Raw genomic sequence first — 18424 nt, forward strand, 5'->3', positions numbered from 1 at the left:
GAGGGACACCCCGGTATTGCCAAGACAGAGGAAAAGGTGAAACGACAATTTTGGTGGCCCTCTTGGCGAAAAGATGTTAAATCTTTTGTGATGTCCTGTGGTGTTTGCGCCCAAAATAAAAGTCAAAAGAAAAGACCAGCCGGTCTCCTTCAACCTCTAGACATACCGCCAGCACCCTGGCACACCCTATCAATGGATTTTATTACGGACCTGCCTCCTTGTTCGGGGTACAATACTATTCTGGTAATTGTGGATTTGTTTTCCAAAATGGCCCACTTTATTCCTTTGAAAGGTTTACCTTCAGCTTCTGTCCTAGCCAAAAAATTCCTCTAAAATATTGTTCGGCTACATGGATTCCCATCTATACTAATCTCTGACCGGGGAAGCCAATTCATTTCCCACTTCTGGCGCAAATGTTGTCAAATGGCGCAGATCGACATAAGATTATCGACCAGTCACCACCCTCAGACCGATGGTCAGACCAAGAGGACAAATCAGACCCTTGAGCAATTCTTACGGTGTATGTTACAGCAATCTGAAAGCAACTGGAAAGACATTCTTTGGATAGCCTAATACGCGTATAATAATTCGGTACACTCTGGAACTGGCCACAGTCCTTTTTATACTTTGTTTGGGCATCACCCTCGAACCTCAAACCTTGACTCACCTCAGAACCTCGGAATGCCTGCAGTAGAACATCTGCATTCTACAATTACCCAAGCCTTCAAAGAGGCAACTACGCATTTACAACAAGCCAAGAGAAAATACAAGGAGAATGCTGATCTACATCGGAGTGAAGCACCTCCGTATCAGATTGGGGATCAAGTGTGGTTAGCTACCAGACATTTACCACTCAAAGGGCCTCGAACTTTTAACCCAAAATATCTGGGACCTTATTCTATTACGGCAATAATTAACCCAGTGGCTGTTAAACTTGATTTACCAGCTAGTATGCGAATTCACCCTGTTTTTCATGTGTCACTTCTGAAACCAGTGGTACCCGGAACCCGACTACTCAAACCTCCAGAACCTATTCTAATAGATGGGGAGCCCGAATTCGAAGTGAAGAACATTTTAGACTCAAAAATGTTTAGGTCAAAACTGTTCTACCTAATTGATTGGAAGGGGTACGGACCTCAGGAGAGGTCGTGGGAACTCAGCGACCATGTGCATGCACCTCGATTAGTCAGGAAATTCCACCGACTCTTCCCAGACAAACCAAAACCCCCGGAGGGAACAACCTTGGGAGGGGCCTTGGGGGGGAGTGCTGTCATGATGCCCGCTCCCGGGGAGCCGGTTCAAACCCTGCGTCCCCCAAAGCGGACATACAGTCCCCAAGGAAGGACCCAGCAACCCCATATAGGGGCCCTTTGGACAGTGTCCTGGCGCCTATGGCGCCAGGCTCATAAAAGACATCAGTCCTGGCGCCATAGGCGCCAGGCTCATTATGGAAGTGCTTGGGTGCACTTACCTGATGCAGACCATGCTGCAGGATCCCGGCCTCCTTGAGGCCTGAAAGGAACTACTTTACCTGTGGGACTAATTTACCATCCGGGCGTGGTCGGGGAAGGATACATACCTGATAGGAGGAAGGATACATACCTGGAACTTCTTCCAAGGCTATTTAAACCCCACCAGAACAGCCACACGTGCTTCGCGTTGTTCTACATCTAGCAGCTGGACGCTCACCGTGTCTGCTCCTGCATCCTGACTTCTGCCATGCCTGCCAGCATCCTGGATCACCTGCAAAGGAAGAGAAGAAGAGAACAGAAGAAGGAAAAGTCCTTACCTGCTAAATCCGCATCCTGGAGACATCTCGCCGACAATCCTGAAAAGGAAGACTTTTATTTAAAAGCTCATCGCGTCGATCGCTGCAGCGCCACATTCCACTCACCTTTACAGGGCGCCTCCATGTTCAGCAGCGATCATCCGGATTCGCAGTCACGCCCCAGCGCCTAGGGAGAAAAAGACCAGAACAAAAGGTGAGAGAGAAAAGGGAATAAGGAAAGCTAAATCTCCATGTTAAGACTTACCTGTTGATTCATTCCCTCTTCATTTCGGGTCCGCGCCGCATCCTGGCATTTCCGGACCCCGGCCCCTAAGGGGAAAAAGAGACATCAGCGTTAATGAGCGAATGAAAAGACATTACCAAAAACGCTCATTAAAGACTTACCTGATTTCTACAAGGATTTCACCTCTCATCTCGGGTCGGTGCCTGTTCCCTGGCATTCCATACCCCGGCCCCTATGGGGAAAAAGACACTAGCATTAGTACATTAATGCATGGACACAAGGGGAACCTCTTATCAAAAAACTTACCTGGAAGCCAAGCAAGTTTGGTTCTCACCAATCCGAAAATCCAGTGAAGTAACTGGATACCAACGCGCCCCTGCATCAGAAGCAGGATGGAGAGCTCGTCCTTCCAGACCCTAAGGTGAGACGCTACGAGGAATCACAGAAGGGTTTCGAGGAGGGTGAGAGGGGAAAGTGGGAGGCTGATTGCATTACCCCGCAGACAGTTAATCCCCTATTTTCGCCTACAGAAGGATACTTCTGCGAGCCAGACAAGCCAGATTTGGGGGCCCGGTCCAGTCCGTCTTCCGAACCCTGCGCATCACCTTAGAAGAGGTCACAGCAGCGCGAACCAGGCCAGCGCCTCCGTGGGAGTCAGGTGAGCGTTACAACAGCACACCTGGCTTGTGGGTAAGTACCACTTAGACCTGACTGCCAAAATCACTGACACACACCTGGGGCACATAAGCAGTAGTAAAGTGAATGAACCACAAGTCCTATGATGTGACAACACCAACACACAGAATAGGCCAGGCACCCTGACTGACCCACCCCAGGACACAGACATGAAACATGTGATGACACAGGGCATCCAGCCATGCAAGGCAGCACCACACATTCAGGCCAACGTACAACCCATGTAAGCATTGCCATGTACCCTACATGGCATACTGCCACACCATAGTTGACCAGTGCATTGCCAATGTCACCGCAGTGACAGACACCACATGACTGTCGACTCCAATAATCTGTATGACTGCAAGGGAGCCATGTAGCCCATATGCCATCAACCCTGATGCACACAAGGTGCACCATGTCCACCCACTGTGTCATGTACATAGGGGTATACACGCAGGACCATTAACTTGTTCCCCGGCCCTCACACTGCCATGTCTCACACAGTCCATTCATGTTTTGCAGGTGACGCTGGATACCCCAGTTGGCATGGCTAATGACCCCCGTGAGAAACCCTGCTACACCACAGGGGATAGCCTATAATCAGACACAGAGGAGAACAAGATCATGTATTGAGCGGGAATTTGGCCTTCTGAAATCCAGGTACATGGGCCTCCATCACACAGGTGGTACACTGATGTAGAGCCCAGAAAAAGTATGGAAAATCGTAGTGTTCTGTGCCATGCTGCACAACGTGTGCATTCGCAGGAATGTTGAAATGCCTGCAAATGAGGACAATGTCCGCCCTATCTCTAATGAGGAAGAGGCTGGAGGAGGGAACAGAGCACCACAACCCATACGTGGCTCTGGCCATGGACTCATGTGGCGAGGACATTTGTTCAGCCAGCTACCGCACCCTCTGGCTATGAAGCACAGGCTGGCATTGTGTGTCACTGTGTGCCTGCAGAGATGGTCATTTGACCTCGACAACTGTCTTGATGCCCCCTGAATGCAGTCAAGCATGGCCTCAGCATGCCCCAAGTGTTCTTTATCAATGGTATGCATTTCCGCCTGCCTCTGTTCCATGCAGTCCAGACAGTGCCAGATGGCCTGGAGTGTGGGGGCTGGCACTGACCATGCTGATTGACCTCAGTCATGTTCCTCATGCTGCCTTTGATGGTGAGCATACCTGGCCTGCTCATCAGATGAGTCCTCTGCGCAACGCAGGGCATGGCATGAATCATGGTGGGATAGTGGTGTGTGCAGTGGGGAGAGGCTGCGCAAGGGGGAGGACTCAGGCAAAAATTGGCAGATGGGGGAATGTAGGTGGCTGGACACATGGGAGGCACTCTCATACTCCTCGACATCTGTGCCTGCAGTTGCCTGCTCTGATTGCAGGCTGTCCCCCACACGATGATGCACCTGTTGATCCGCAGTCGAAGCCAATGTGGTTTTGTCCTGGCTTGTCTCTGATGGAACAGATTGCACACTTGGGGTCTGTGGTGGGCCCATGGCCGTGTCCTTCTGGACGGACAGATAGCTGTCAGTGGCCTGATGGCCTGGTGCCTCTTCTTTGGTGGCACACTCCCAATCCCGAACTGCCTTAGCCTGGCTGCTTGCTGGCAGTGGTTGGTGCTGGTTTTGTGGAGGGGCCAGCCTCCCTGGTCCCTTCCTGGGTGTCTTGCATTCCTGTTGCGTTAACACATTGGTGATGAGGTGCTTGGCAAATCAACATTCACTGCCACTTGTACTTGTCATCAGTGTGTGTTGGGCCTCCTGGGGCACTGGTATCATGTGTCGGCTGCTGTGTGCATGGCATACATTGTAACTGGGCGGCCAGGTGTGGGTGGGCCAGCTTCATTTGGTGGTGCATCCTTGGGATGCGTTTGGCTACAGGCTGTCCTGTCCAGTGGTGTATCAGGTCTGTTGGTGGCAGGTATCCAGTGGTGCAGTCAGGTGGGTGCCGTGCATTTGGTTGTGTGTGGGTCAGGTGGCCATGTTGTCAGATATGTACTCCTCAATGTGTGTGTACATGGGCCATCGTAGTCGAGGGGCTAGTTGCTGTGACGTACTGTCCACAGTTGTACATCCATGGGTAGGGACAAGTTGCATGGTGGCTATGTTGACTGTGCACAGGTGTCATGTCAGGGGGGTCCTGTGTCCACTGGTTGCTATCATTGTGGCCTGGTGTCTGGTTGCTATCATTGTGGCCTCGTGTCTGACATGGCTGGTGATTGCTTGCTGGGGATCACTTCACTTGCTAGCATGGCAGTGTGGGTGTTCATTGATGCCTGCATGTTGTCCATTAATAGGTGTATGTGTCATTGTGGTACTCATCAGATTCAGCCTTGCTGCTGGTTCTTAGCTCTGCCGTGCGCACACCCTTGATCCCAGCCATGTACAGTATCCCAGTGACCATCTCCTCCCACAGTTTCAGTTGCAAGGGTTGCACTGAGCCACCTCCAGTGGCAGCTGTCTCCCGGAGGTGGATGGAGATGAGGCTCCTGACCTTGGCCTTGAGGTATTTCGACCTCTTCTTCATGTCCTCAACCTCATGTTAGTTGTGCCCTAGGGCCACCACCTTCTCCCTGATTTCCGCCCATATATTGTTTTTGCGCTGTTGGCTGGTCTTCCTGTGCGATGCCCCACACAGCTCCTCAGAGTGGGCAATCACTTGCTCTGCCAACACTGTGAGCGCCTGCTCCGTGAATGTGGGCTTCTGCTGCATATTGTGCACCCTGCCTTTGCCCTTTCCTGAGGACATGTTTGGCCTTAGCTGGGTGTCTGGATGGCACTCCTATCTCAAGAGATTCAATGGATTGTGATTTCCAAAATGGCCACTGTGGTGCTTCCTTATATAGGGATGACGAATTTCTGTGAGTGGAATTTCCGCTGGTGGTATTTCTGCCAGCAGAAATTCTGCTGACCGCCATGGTGGCAACACTGTAATTCCATACATTTTTGGTGGAATTACGTCATACCACAAGTTGTTCGGCAGTAAGTCTGTGGCAACACACAGCGTTAGCGCTAATTCCACCACGGTAGAGTTAGTGCCGGAATACCGACATAAATAAACAAATAAGACTAGCTGTCCCTCCAGACCACTCCTCCTCCCCTGCTGCCTTCAGCCCTGCACTCTGTCCCCCCGAAAAGGAAGTAGGGTGTCATGGCTGGGCGATATGAGTTGAAAAGCCAGGTTAGCCAACAGAGGAGCAGGCTGCCTGTCTCCATCACTGTGAGATGCCACATTGTGCTTGCATAGTGAATGGCAGGCCGGCTTCACATGGTGAGCATCTGTAATCTGTTTGTTATAAACCATGATGTTCTTGGCTGATTCCCAAATGGGGAAGCTAGACGGGACACAGGTCCATATCGCCATGCAGGCAGGACGGTGGTGCTGCCTCCCCCAGCCTCTCCTGCACCAGCAGGTTCAGGCCAACATCTGGATTAATGAAAGTTGTCTGTGACTCTTGTCGGTGGATCACCCGGCTCTTGTTTCAATGAAGAACGCAGCTAGCTTTGATAATTCATATGATTTGCAGGACACATTGATCATCAACACTTCAAACTCACTTTGCAGCCCATGTTCCTACTGGGGCTACTCCTGTCTAAGGGTCACTTGAACTTCAATTGCCCCGGGGACCCACCCCGATGTGCAACTGGAGCTGAAGCAGGGACCACGTTCCCTTTGTACCGCTAAGGTCAGACCCCAGATTGGCACCATTGCTGGATTCATAGACCTGACGCAGAGGCTTGTTGCCATCACATCCTGGCCTTCCCGTTTCCCTGCTTGTGGGTTTGGGATCACCAGCATGAACCTGGTGGTGGTGGTGGCCTAGACACTCCAATGCACATTCCCCAATCCCAGAGCAGCTGGCTGTGTGTCACATGTGGCTGTCGGTGGTGTCCCACAGCTGCCTGCATGGGACGGTCCTGGGACGCAGGTCTCGCACCATGTCCATCATGCACCCTCTCCCCAGATGGGCTTCGGCGCAGTTTGGGACAGCGCACACTTGATTGCACCGGATGCGCCAAGCTAGGAAAATCCCCAACATCCCTGGACCAGAGTCCTGGATCAGCATCCCGAGCATCGGCTCCCCAGCTACGGTCTCAGATCAGATGTGGCAACAAACTGAATGTGAGCACCTCACTAAGTAGAGATAAAGAAACAAACCAGGATTCCCTGACTAACGCAAAATGAAGAGGGAACATCCCAGCGCTGAATCCATGTCCAGCGGCGGATGGAGGAAATGTGGCATACAGAAGACTGACTCTGCAGCATCACTCAGGTGGCACAAGTCCTTCTGTTTGCGGCCCACCACACGGATGGTGTTAGGTTGTTAGCAGCCAGACGCACACCAGGATCAGGTATTCTCTGAGTCGGGTGCTTGGGAATGCAGCTGAAGTGGGCGGTAAACTCCATCTAAGGCTATGTATGGGTGTAAGACCGATAGCCAACAAGTATCATAAGGGGAAGTTGAAAAGTACTTTGAAGAGAGAGTTCAGAAGGTTGTGCAACCATCAATAGGTGAAAGGGTGGGGTCCGTGCAGTACAGCCAGAGGAGTCAACTAGGTGGGAAGGTTGGTCACCCAGCACAGTGGCTTTCCTAGCAGGACCACCACCTGGGCACATCCAGCCCCCACAGGGTGCATTTCCTCCATGGTGGTGTACCGCGACTGACCCCAGTTCAGCTGAGTATGCCCCAGGGGCTGGTGACTCTTTGCTCCAGTGGAGAGTGTAACAGCCACTGGCTACAATTTCACCATGTCCACAGGGCCAAGGGGATTGACCACTGGCATGCCCTCCTCCAGCAACAGTCCCAGCCCCTTTCGGGGGTCACTGGGGCAGAGACAGAGGACGGGGCCCTCTACTCCAGGTGTGACTGTCCACTGAGGTGGACTGTCCTCAGTGTACCCAAACCATGTAGCAACGGACGGGGAGACCTACAAAGGGCAGCAGGGGTCTGTGGTGATGTTGGTTACCCATCCAACATGTCTTGGAACACAGGCCAATGGGTCTATCACGTACGCAAGTCAGAGAGGCAAACAAAATCCTGTGACACAACAAATGTGAGGGCTGTGCACACCGGATGAAGTGGGATCCCATTGTGCTGTGCACATCACTAGCACCTCTCACCCACTTTGTTGGGCAGGTTGAGCATGTGCATGTATGGTAAGACCCGAATGATGGTGAACTATGCCTGGGCAGGGCAAAGACACAGTGTACTCTGGTAGAGGTCCGTAGCAAACCTGACATGCAAATCAGTCATATAACCTGGCTATTTGGCACAAGACTAATCAAACCATCTAGTAGCTAATTTCCTCCAAACCTTCTCTCAGGATAGCTGGCACTCAGATACCCCAGTATTATCTGGTGAATTAATTGAATAGAGGACTTTGGTCCAAAACAGTCTCAACCTATTCTCAAACTTTATATTTGTGGGGAGGCCGGATCACTGGAATGAAGTTGGGCATAAGATGCCAGTGCCCAGTGTGACACTTTTGATACACAGTACTGACGCTGAAGGATGAACCAATTGCAAGGTTAAGGCGGTTGATGATGATGCTCATCAAGCCCCTGAAAAGGTGTCGGTTGATATGGACAGCAGAACGGTATCCATGGAAGTCAAAATATGCCAGGGTGTGCAACAACTCACCTGCCGAATCAACTAGCACTTGCAATGGATGGTGCTGGAGTGTCAGGCCCATTTGCAGCAGCTGCCGGCACTATGAGCCACAGGGACTAAGCAGATACAAGCAGGGGGGCTTCTGTGGTGTGCACGGTAGCCCAGGGCAGGTGCCTGGGCGGAGCTGCCACTTGGTGGTAGTAGCAAATATTCAAACGTGAACTTTGAAGGGCATAGTGGAGTAGGGTACCATGTGAACAGCAATTGAACATGGGTCAGTTGTTCCTAAGAGACGAGTGACCACCGTTTGGACTGGACAGGCAATGGCCTCCTTTGCCCTCAGCTAATCAAAAGAGAGTCAGTTTCAGATCACCAAACCCACAGTGGCTTAGATGGGCACTCTCACAGCATCCATTTCCATGACGCAAAAGTTCACGGAGAATCGGCATGCGCCCTGGGGGAATTCTATTTTCTTTGTGAAGGGCAGGGCACCCTGGAATTGGGTTGCCCTTAGAGAGGTATTAGAAAGCATTGTGTTTCATGCAGCGTACAGTGAGCTCTCACTGGTTCTTGTTAATCCAGGTGAGGTACCCATATCCACAGCAGGACTCCAAGGTGAACTATCTCTGCCATGTTCGAACAATGTTGGTAAGGGTATTCTGCAAGTCGGATCTGTAACTTTGGGATGGAAATTGGCTGTAAGGGCTCTTGGGTCAAGTTGATGAAATACCACTACTGTTATCATTATTTCACTTATCCAGTGATGCAGGTGTGGAGGCAAGCCCTGTAGGGCTTTACTTCTGGCTCCAATCACCTGGCTCCACTCAGGCACAAACCACTCCTGGGACATTGGCAGGTCGTGAGCTTGACTGGGGCAATACACTTATCCTACAATAACGCATGTGTCTTAAGGCAAGCTCAGGGAAGGACGAAACATCCCATGGAGACGAAGGGCACAAGCTTGCTGGATCTTAATTTTGCATATAAAGATTAAGCATGGTCTCACAATCCTTCTGTTTTTTTTTCTTTCGAGCGTCTGGTGTCAGTAAATTAACACAGGGATATCTGTCTTGTGGTGGCATGGCATTCATAGCAACTTCACATTTGTATCCTTCCATATCAGTTCTTACTATCATTCTCAAGCAGAATGCAGCAAACGTTAGATTATTCACAAACTAATAGGCAGTATGAGCTGGCTTTAGACCATTGTGTGGCAGGTTAGTTTTACCCTACTGATGATGTGTTGTTGCAATAGTAATACTGCTTGGTATGAGAGGAGCCGTAGGTTGAGATGTTTGGTATATGTGGTTGGCTGAGCAGCCAATGGGGCAAAGCTGCCATCTGTGGGATTATAACTGAATGCCTCTAAGTCAGAATCCCCCCTAAACTGAAACGGTAATGCAGCACTGTGGATCCTCATTTGGCCTAGGATAGCCAGCCTGTAGGGCGGTGCAAAGAATTGCTTTCCTCAGGACTCAAGTGTGTACAAGGGTGTGGTGTGTGCAACCTCCCCACCCATAGTGCACCACATGTTTGTGGGAAATGTGGTGCATACTAATGTGTAGACAACCTGATTCTGGGTCAGGATTTTTTAGGTGGCAGAGCAGCTACCTAACCACAATCTACTTCAAGGTTTTGTCAAAGGCACTGCCACTGTGTCAGTGTTGCACCTGGGGGTGCATTGAAACTCCCACCCACCCTGGGTGCACCTGCAAGGATGTGGGCTGAGCAGGGAGCTGTTCTCCCTTTCTGGTCAGCCTAGGAGACCAGATGGCCTTTGCCCAGCCAGTAACACATTGGCAGGACCCAGCCTATGGGAGTCAGGGAAGAGAGGCTGGGCCTTGGTTACAGATGGCATCTTAAGTTCCGGATCCATGGCGCATAGGTGGCCACTTGAGCCCTGGACCATTGCCAGTGGCCTTAAGGCAGGCACAACCTCATGGCTGTACATTCATTTGGTCAGGGAGAACTGTCCTGGGCCATCTGGGCCTTCAGCTCGGCCCAACTAGCGATCTGGCCACAGTGTTTGGACCTGATGCTTGAGTTGCAGCTGGTCCATCTGTTTCCTATATTTATCTGTGGCCAGGCTCCATAATAGCCTGTGAGAAGTGTCTGCCTTTGTGAAAAAGTCATGTGTCACAGGAGTTGGATGGGCTCCTCCATGCTCAGACATGGGCCCCAGAGCAGATGGGGACCATTAGGCCAGTCCACAGAGGGAGAGGCTAAGCAGGTCCACCATCTGAAGGCCCAGGTGGGAGCCAGGGTCTGTTAGGTGTCCCAGGGTAGTTCCACTGGGGCTGGGCCAGGTGGTTGGGGGCCTGGACCTCTCCAGAGAGTATAGCTCTGGAGTGTCCCAACCAGCACCTCACGCACCCAGGGGTGCTGTCACAGCCATTGTGAATCTGCCTCAAATGCAGGGTGCCAGCCACCTAACTCAACAGCAGGGATGAAGGCACAACCAGGCTGGTGGTTGTGCCTTCACAGGGCGGTGGTGGTCAATGGCATAGAAGCCGGGCTGAAGGATGACTGGGCCACAGAGGAGTAAGTGGAGGAGGGGTTCATTGCAGTGGCCAACCCAGAGAGACCGCCCAAGAGCAGTGCATTTGCCAAATGGCACAGGAAGCAACTCATCTGCTTGTGATACTGTACAAGAGTCTATCAAGAGTCATATACAGCATCATAAATAGATGCGGTCCGCCTTGCAATACCCGCCATCAGTGGCTGCACCACAACTCAGATGGCCTAACCGGCCATATGTGGGGGATCGGTCTGGGTGGAGGCATCACAGAAGGTGGTCACTGCTGCAGTAGATGGCCCAGAGACAGGAGGTTGTGCAGAACCCGCCATGGTGGACTGCTCATTCTCATGTCTCTGGGCCAGGGTTACAGCCTGAACACCCTTTACAATGCCCCCACCTAACCCTGTGGGCTCATCTGTAATGGCCTCCTCCTGCACATCCTCTTCCATCAATCCAAATGCCTTCAGAGAGCCCTCCGTCCTAGCTGCCCACCTTTGTCAGCACCCTGTCCCACCGCTGCTGAGGTGTCCCCCACGACAATCACTTCCTTACCCTCTGCAGCCTTGCCCTGCAGCCTTACTGAACAATATTAAAATTGCAACAACACATCATCAGTCTCACCATGGTCTAAATCCAGCTCACATTCCCTGTTAGTGGGTGAACAAATCAACACATGCTGAATTCTGCTTCAAAATGATAGAAGAGCTGACATTCAAGGATCAAAACTCGATGTCACTATGAACGCTTGGCTGCCACAAGCCTGTCATCCCTGTGATAACTTATGGTCTGTATTCAAACAGGAAATTGAGATCAAAGAGCTTTTGTCCTTCTGCTCCGCTGGAGGTTTCAGTCCTCCATGAGCTTCCTTAGGACACCTATGTTATCGTTTGACCGGTGTACGGCCCCAGTCACACTACCCACCTGCAGTAGTCCCCAGAGAGGGTTGCACCCAATGAGTGCCGGGGGCTTTCAGCCAGAAGCAAGAGCTTCCCGGGGCTTGCCCCTCACCTCACCGTGTAAGTGAAATAAACAATTTGGGTAGAGATATTTTACTGGCAGGCTGAGTGGCTACCACCTTTCAAATTACTGGGCCTGGAAGAGTATTGTTATATGTTATCACTACCTCCCCAAGATAGAAGTGGGTCATTTCCATGCCTGCTGCCTTGCTTGGATGTGGTAGTAATCTCTCAGTCTCCCACTCTGAAATTGTACCCTGATTCCCCATTACCTGTAGTCATCATCGTAGGTACAGAAAGTACCATCAACAGTTGATAGGGCAGATATTCAAATATATTGTCACCGTCACAGGAACGTGCAATTGGTCCAAGGTGATCCAGTATCACCGAAGCAGATGGGCGAACCTGGATTGGTCTTGGTCTGATGAATGCACGCATCTTGGAAGGTTAGTGCTCCTCTGCATGTATGAGCTCTCGAAAGTCATCCAATTGACAGATGGAGCGATGAAGGTAACCCTCACTGAGTTGATGAGCCATTTGCAGTTTCACTGTAGCAGCTGTGAGTGCTGACAAGTGCATGGCACCATTTTTAAGGGGGCACTTCCCGAGGAGGCATGCTCCGGTCATTGCCTGTCACAATGGCCATGGCGGGCCAAGCAGTCCAACCCTAGATGGACCAAGAGTCCCAAACAATCCAGTGGATTGCAGGGAGCCAGAATGATGGACTGTGCTGCCGCTGAGCTGCAAGTCATCTGAAGTTCATATGTCAGCCAGGCACCCTGCTGGGCCGGAAAATAACTCTGTCTCTCAGTAAAGCGCACCCAGGAGGCAAAGTGCAGCTGGCACATTGCATTGGGCATGGCCCTTGGCTGTCTGCTGGATGTGCGGAACCTCAGTGTGTAAGCAAGAATAAAGTGAAGCCCAGGTAGGACCCTTAATCACTGTCAACAGTAAGCCAGAGGAAGGCAACTATGGTTACTTGTCATTTGTGTACCCTGGGTGACAGAGCAGGTGGTCTGGCCAAAACTGTAATTCCTCCTCATAGACGCAGCAGGAGTATATTCCAGATTGAAGCCCATCCGGAATTCCCTGCTGGACAGCCCTCTTGACCTACCATGCATTCCTATGGTCAACTATCAGATGACAGGGCATGGAAAGCAGACAAATGGCATTTCAAAGGATCACAATGGGAATAGGTAGCCCATGCCCCTGGCCTCCAACCAAAGACCACACCCACGCTGTGGGTCCCTTGGGAGGGTGAATAACCGCTAAACGTATGGGAGCATAACTGTTCCGGGGGACCTCCCTGGGCAAGCAGAGTGCACTGCTGGGTAAGCCATGGCTGTCAAGCTGCCGTGTTCCATGGAGGACACCTCGAGCCAGTCATGATGTGATTCCGCACAACATTGTCCTGCGACTGGGTGTGATTTCTCACGAGACCTGCTTCATCAATTGTATATCCAACAACATGTAGCAACATGCACACATGACAGTATGACCCAAAATCATGCAACGTGTACAGGCAACCATTGCTGAGGTACAGGCAGCAATGATGTTGCTGCAAGCCCCTAACAAATGCCATGTTTGGCCCTTCATGCCGTGGCCTGACAGATCACACAATCATCCCTGAAAGTCAAATGCACCAACATGTCATTACCAGTCATCCATGCACATAGGTCAGTCTCAGCTGCTGGGTGTGGATGATGCAATCATCATTTGCAAATGAGCGACCTATAGTGGTTTTGTGCATCTATGTGGCTCACATGCCCCCAACATATGAGGCTGTCATCTGTACCTGTCTGAGTACTTGCTGTGATTAACTCACATTAGATGTGCATGAGTGCACTCACTCACCAGGAACTGACAGTAGGCATACCTACGCTTGTCCAGTTGACAGATGTCGGCCATCACAGAGACCCAGCATTGCCATGAGGCTGCATGCCGGTGACGATTACTGAAACACACATGCTTTGTACGCAGGAGATTACCTGTACTCATGAAAACCAATGCAGACTACACAAACACTGTTTAGCAGTGCACCCCATGGGTACTCACCAGTAGCTTGTATCTGTGTCTGCCAGTCAAGGATCTGGGTGTCGAGCGCTGGGTAGAACCTCTCCATGACCGAGAGCTGAAAGGGTGTCATGAGATGGTGGCCCACACAGTGCACCTCCACAGTGGCACTGGCTGTGAGGGCCTCCTTTGCCTTGTCCTGGTGTAAGTGATTTCAATCCAGCACTCCAAATGTCTAGTATGGATGCCTAATGGAAACCCTTATTTATATATTTTGATGTCAAAAGTTTGTTTAATTCTGGATGATGCACCCTTATATAACGCCCCTCTCTTTGAATTCCCCCGGCCTCACTGAACCAAGAAATAGGTTTGTTTTGCAAATGAAAAGATTTATTTGAAGAATTGAACAATATATAGATTATACTTTTATGAATATGAATAATATCTGAATATCACACTTATGAATATGAACAATGATCAGCAATGGGTAATATTACAATATCAACAATCTCTTTAATCAATTAGGAGTAGGAGTAGGAAGAATAATCTAGCAGAAAATACTTTGTATGGTTCAAGAAATTGCAATGATAGGAAGGAATGCAACACGGAAATAAACTTGATTCGAATTTAACCAAAGACAATGTAATCACTCTTTCCCTCTGTTGTTACTCACTCCCCCCAATATGCAATATGAAGAGATGGAATGAGTGCACAGCGGTATCAGGCATAACAATCAACAATGCAGTTCAATCCCAATTCCACCTAGCAAGCAGAGAGAAACAGGGCTGATTTTAAACAGGTCAATTGCTTTTAAATGTGGTTTGAATTGAATGGGAAAAATGCTAAAATGATTTTAATTCAATAAAGGAGATTCAGTACTAGGGAGAGTTGCTTAGGATTGGTTCAGGTCAACACTAGCAATGATTCTAGAATGATTAGCAGATGGAAAACGAAATTCAGAAGTTGAAAGCAAGAAATAGCTATTTTACATGGGGTGAAATTGAGCCAAATGCCAAATGGCAAATTAGCGGCAACTTTTCCGCGTGCGGGAAATGCGATTACAGAAAAAATATAAGGAATTGGAATGACGTTTTAGGTTCGTTTAAAAGCTGAGGATGTTAGCTTCACAATGACATTTACATTTTTCAGAAACAGAGTCAAGATTCAAAATGAAAGATGCGCTTTAAAGATTAGGACCCAAGATAGACTTATACTAAGGAGCTATGAAAGTACAAGATACCCAACAGGACAACCACCAGAACAGGGTGCCTTCCGCTCTGATTGCTGTGCGCCAGGACACTTGACTTTCTACAGAAAATATCAGCGCACAGATGATTATCACTATAATTATCACAGACTATATAATGAGAAGAATTCAGGATGGACACAAGATTCTATAATGCAGTTCTGGTTAGGTTGAAATGGATTGAATAGGATTACTTTAAACTAAGAGATGACTATTGACAGTTCTAGACTAAATACTCACTCCTATGGCTTTGGAATGGAATGGGCCCATCAAAGATCTGGTCAAGGGTTTGGACTTCACTCGCCACCGGACAGGATTCAGGGCACCTGGACTCTGCTCTCAGCAAGGCACTCTGGTCTGCGTGGCCTCTTGGACTGGATCTGACGGGTTGGTTCTGGGTACAGCTCTGCTCTATGGGTCTGGATCTTGGTTCTAGCACGAGGTTCTTAGCTAGAACAGCAAAACAGCTCAGCCAGGCTGTTGAATGGATTAGGTTAGGACCCGTGGAAATTTAGGGGTTAAATCAGGTTTGAAAGGTTTTTAAAGGCCTGCTGAAAAGGGTTCAGCTTTTTGGATTAGGCCTCTGCTTCAGGGTTCTAGAGTCTGGTTCTCGCGTCTGGATCTGGAGTCTGGATCTTCCCGCAGGGTGCTTCACCAGGGAATCAGTTGATGAGTGAGAAAGTGTGTGTCTTCTGGGTCCTCAACAGTCCCTATTTATCCATTTCCAAAGTGGGTCGGGAGGCTGATTATCTATGCCCAACCCTCTAAGGATCTGATAGGTCAGAGAATTTCCCCTCTATTGATTTGAGACAGGAGCAGTGTGTCATATGTGTCAGAGTGACACTGTGTTTATGGTCCAAAGGAAATCCCTCCCCTTTGCTTTTACTTAGGAAATCTATTTTCCCCAAAAAAACATATTTCCAAGATGCACAACCTGTTAATAATACATAACTACATGGCAGATTGCTTACGGTACATTGCTGTCCAACTCTCATTTTCCTACAAGCTTTAGTTCACAAAAAATGACAACTTTTTCACACTTTTGGTGGGTTTCTCAATGTTAGTTATGCACCAATTTTTATACATGCATACACTTCCCATCTGGGCATATTCCTGTAATTTTTCATGTTCCTAACATAAACACAATGGCGGGAATATGAATAATTTCTGGGGTTCAGTCTCAGAACATCGCACAGATTCCAGATTAGTTTTAAACTGTGGGCATATTTTTCATTTTAACAACCTATAAGTTTAATATTTTTGTCAGTTCAGTACAATTTGCTATAAGCATTTTTCTAAAACATACATTTACTTCAACTTTAATCCACATTTTCAGTCTGGCCTGCCTCCAAAGCTGGGCTGAATCAGAGGGTCACATGGCTTGCCTTCCTGCCAGAGCAGTTGTTGTCAGTCACACCCGAATTAGCATTTTCTATTCAGTTCAAGGAACCCATTGGTTCTTGCTCAGGGCAGGAGAGGAAATCTCCTCCCCTTCTGATTAACATGCCAATGCGAAATCCTCTCCTTTTGGTGGGAATGAACAAGGTGGGAGGTTCTCAAGGGAAGAAAGCCTCTTGGAAGTTTTAGCTGAATTAGGTTGCCTTATGGTCAATTGTAACATAGTTCCTTTTGAAAAATTACATTTATAAATTTAAAATAAGCAAACATATCTTTAATTCCAGTGTTTTTCAACATGAAAATCAATGTATTTCACTCTATATGCATTTGATGGAAATTCCTACTTTGACATGTTTAGCTTTGAAAACACAAGTTTCTCCTGTCAGATTTAGAGATTGCCAGCGTCTGTCGGAGGCGAGTAATGGTACTGCACCCACTTTGAAAGATTTCTTTCCATCAAGTATCTTTAAAAGTGGATTTTGTTCTGATAACATATGATTCTTGCTGACATTGTAATTGTATGGGTTTTTGAAGTAGCATGATGTGGAACACCCGACAAGGAGGTTGGATCTTTTGGGTGGTTTGTGAGCCATGATTTTTTCCAAATTTGACAACCAAGAAAACGGATTTCCAAACAGCTCTGTGTTTCTTTTGGAAATCAGCATTGTTTCAGGCTACTTTGTGGGTAGCCCAATGGTGGGTTCTGGCAGTGGTGTCCTGTGTTCACTTGAGATAGGAAAGTAGATGGTGGCCTATTTTTCAGATTTTTACTGCACAATTTTGGGTGATTTTAGCGAGCAGCATGCTTTCCAGTGGCCATTTCTGAGGTTTCTGCTGCCAGCAATGCACAGTAATGTTGCAGGGCCTGGACCAGTGGGTTGAAACATCCCATACTGGTACCGGTGCTGGAAGTCAACCCGGCACTTCTTCACATTTTCGATGGTATGAACTGCAACTCCCTGCACATTCATGCCAGACATGATGAGTTCCAGATCCTTAAAAGCCTGCACTGTCCAAGCTGCATTTCTGAGTTGAAGAGTGAATCATAGTTTCCCAGGACTCGATCAACCAGGATGCCAAGTTTGATTGAGGTGAAATTGGAAGCCTTCTGCCTCACCTTGGGGGTAACGATCGATGGTGAGGAGGATGGAGCAGACGTGGCACCCCTTGCGGCAGGCGTGGTGGAGGTGGGCCCTGACAACGTGCTGTGGAGCTGTGGTGGTGGTACAGAGAGGTGGAAGTCCCAGGATGGCAGTTGAGGTGGTCACAGAGCCTTTGAGGTGAGCCACAGGAGAACAGGCCATGGGGGAACAGCAGGCATCCAAGGCAGTTCTGGTGGTTCACATGCACTCACACACTATCAGGCAGCAGCAGATGGTGAGGTTTGGATGCAATACAAGGCAGCATGAGGCAAAATATGGTATGAGACAGGAGGAACTGGCGTGGCTGATGTCTCAGGAGGATAGCTCAGGGCAACGTGCTCGCCTTGGAAGCAAGACGACACGGATCACCATAGGTTCGATCCCCGGATCCACACTTAGAAACCTCTGGGTATTAAGCGTGTTATAAATAACCTATCATATCATATAATTATCACACAAGGCAGCAGCATGAAGTTAAGAGTAAGGGGCCCTAGCATGTAATGTACATGTTCTGCGCTGCAAAGCAGGAAGAGGCACCACCCCATGAAGAGGCACAGGTGAAGGAGATGGGGCCACCAAGGAAGATGCTCTTCATAGATGAGGCGCTGCAAATACTAACGGATTATGTGGAGGAGCACTATGTGGAGCTCAACCCTTCAGCTGGCAGTACCCTTACATTACCTCAGCGCATGAGAATGTGTCAGGAGATCACAGACTTTATCAATTCCTGTGGCATGGAGAGGTGCACTGCTGCACAGTTCCAGAAGAAGATGGGGGACTTCTTGTGATGGACAAAGGAGAAGCTCAGGGGGATCCTGGCGTCTGCTGGACCACTGG

At 49.2% G+C, this 18424-nt stretch overlaps 1 pseudogene; it reads left to right on the plus strand.

The window, feature by feature from the left end:
• Positions 1–6152: 6152 nt before the first annotated feature.
• Positions 6153–6305, plus strand: LOC138496191 (5.8S ribosomal RNA; annotated as a pseudogene).
• The last annotated feature ends 12119 nt before the right edge of the window (positions 6306–18424 follow it).

Source organism: Ambystoma mexicanum, chromosome 10, assembly GCF_040938575.1.
Source record: "Ambystoma mexicanum isolate Mex_15411 chromosome 10, UKY_AmexF1_1, whole genome shotgun sequence".
Taxonomy (NCBI): Eukaryota; Metazoa; Chordata; class Amphibia; order Caudata; family Ambystomatidae; genus Ambystoma; species Ambystoma mexicanum.